Raw genomic sequence first — 2,083 nt, 5'->3', positions numbered from 1 at the left:
TAATTTTAGTACCTCCATTGCTTTCTGTTTTTATATCAGATATTGAGTATAATTCTTCACACCACCTGAAATTAAACCAGAAAGAATTCATTGAATCATCAGTTGCTTAGTTAATTCTCACTCTCTTAACATCCTATCCTTATGTGCATGACTTTTGAAAATTATTATGTTGCAAAAAAAATCTCAAGACATTTTACTTAAACTTTTCAAAATCAAGCGTTATAAGAGAATTTTGCACAAACAGTCTGTGACCCGTAACGCTGTGGCCAGTAGCACTATGTTTAGAGACCATAGCGTTGTAGCTGGTAGCGCGTTGTGGCTGTTAACTACTGGTGTGTGGCAGGGAGTGGGGATGGCCGATCGGGGGGTGGGATCTCCCTGTCCGTTTGCTCCTTAACGGACGAGTGTGCCTTTTTTCTGTTCTACTAGTCAGATCCTTGAACCTGTTCCCTTGTAACATTTGGCGTAGTCGACAGGATCTGATGAATAGATTAGAAAATGTTTGGTAAAAATAAATAGCAAACAAGATGGTCAAACAGCCTGCTGCCCCCCCCCCCCCCACAACAAGCTGCTACCCTCTGTGCAGGGGGGGGGGGGGGGCAGCAGGCTGTGCTGCAGGCAGGACCAAGAACCTTGAGTCTTCAAGCTCCTCTAATACTTTTAACGGTTCACGGGGGAGAGGTTTCTTGTTGTAAATTTAACCTGAATGGATCAACACTGGCATCTGCAGGTTTTGATTGACTCGTATTGTTTTGAAATGTATATGGCGACTGCGATAATTATGCTCCATTGAAAGGTCACAGTGGAGCAGTGATGGAATTGTATTATAACACATATGGCAGCACGCTTTTTCCAGCATCAACAGATAAAACTGTAGCAGTGTGGACACAGTGAGTGTCAGTGTGACGGTGTGGACATAGAGAGCTTGGAGTGGTCAGTGTGACGGTGTGGACATAGAGAGCTTGGAGTGCCTGATGGGGACTACAGTAGGCCTGTACAGGAAGCAACGATGAAACAGTAAAGCTATGGATCATTCGGGAGAAAGCTACAATCATATGTTTCAAAACACCTACCAAGTACTGGCAGCAACGTTTAATGACACAAGCGTTCAGATTATCTCTGGTGGTATTGATGACGACATTAAGGTTTGGGACCTCCGACAAAACACGTTAATTTATACCATGCGTGGTCATACAGACTCGGTGACTGGTTTGACCCTGAGCGAGGTAAAAGAGAACATCACCAACCTCGCTGACCACATCCAGGAAGCCATGGGGAAGATTCGAAGGGTTGGAGAACAGTACAATGACTACAACCCCCAGGGAGGATAGTGGTCTTTCGGGATGTTTGGAGGCTGGTGGACAACAATCGTGCACTGGGAACTGACCATTGGGACAATCTTGTTGGCCATAATATTACTGCGTTGTATGTGCGGATAGGCATCATGACCGCGTGATGTTACTACAGCCTGTGGGCCTGATGTAATAAAGCCTGTGGGCCAGATGTGAGGGTAACCAGACTGTTCATGCGGTGGAATGTTATATGAGAATTTTGGCCTGAACAGTCTGTGATGACCCATAGTGCTGTGGTCATTATATTTAAAAACCATAACGCTGTGGTTGGTGGCACTTTGTTTAAATTCCCACGTGCTAAGTTGACAACGTTATGTTTAAACCTTTGCATGCCAAACCGGCAACACTCTGTGTATTATCTTTACCCCAGGTCTGTATTGCTGTGTGTATCGCCTTATGAGCCAAGTCTGTTGCAATGTGTGCATAGCCTTTACCCCAAGTGTGTATTACTTGATGCGCCAGTCTGCAACTGATAATACTTTGTTACTGAAGGGATGGAGGGGTTTTTGCACGGATGCAGTCCCCTGCCATTGGGTGTAGTTTAAATTTGGGAGCAGCGCTTTTGTCCAGGACTAACTGGCAGTTATTGCAATGACTGATTTCTCACCTTTATAAAGGTGGGCGCCGGTAAGCCATGAGTTAGTTAATGTATGAGAGGGGGAGAGAGAGGGGGAGAGGGAGGGGTAGAGGGAGGGGTAGAGGGAGGGGTAGAGGGAGGGGTAGAGGGAGGG

At 45.8% G+C, this 2,083-nt stretch overlaps 1 pseudogene; it reads left to right on the top strand.

Moving 5' to 3' along the window:
- Positions 1-597: 597 nt before the first annotated feature.
- On the top strand, positions 598-1,331 carry LOC116980443 (annotated as a pseudogene).
- The last annotated feature ends 752 nt before the right edge of the window (positions 1,332-2,083 follow it).

Source organism: Amblyraja radiata, chromosome 1, assembly GCF_010909765.2.
Source record: "Amblyraja radiata isolate CabotCenter1 chromosome 1, sAmbRad1.1.pri, whole genome shotgun sequence".
NCBI lineage: Eukaryota > Metazoa > Chordata > Chondrichthyes > Rajiformes > Rajidae > Amblyraja > Amblyraja radiata.
Note: the sequence above shows the minus strand (reverse complement) of the source record. Positions and strands in the feature narration are given on the sequence as shown.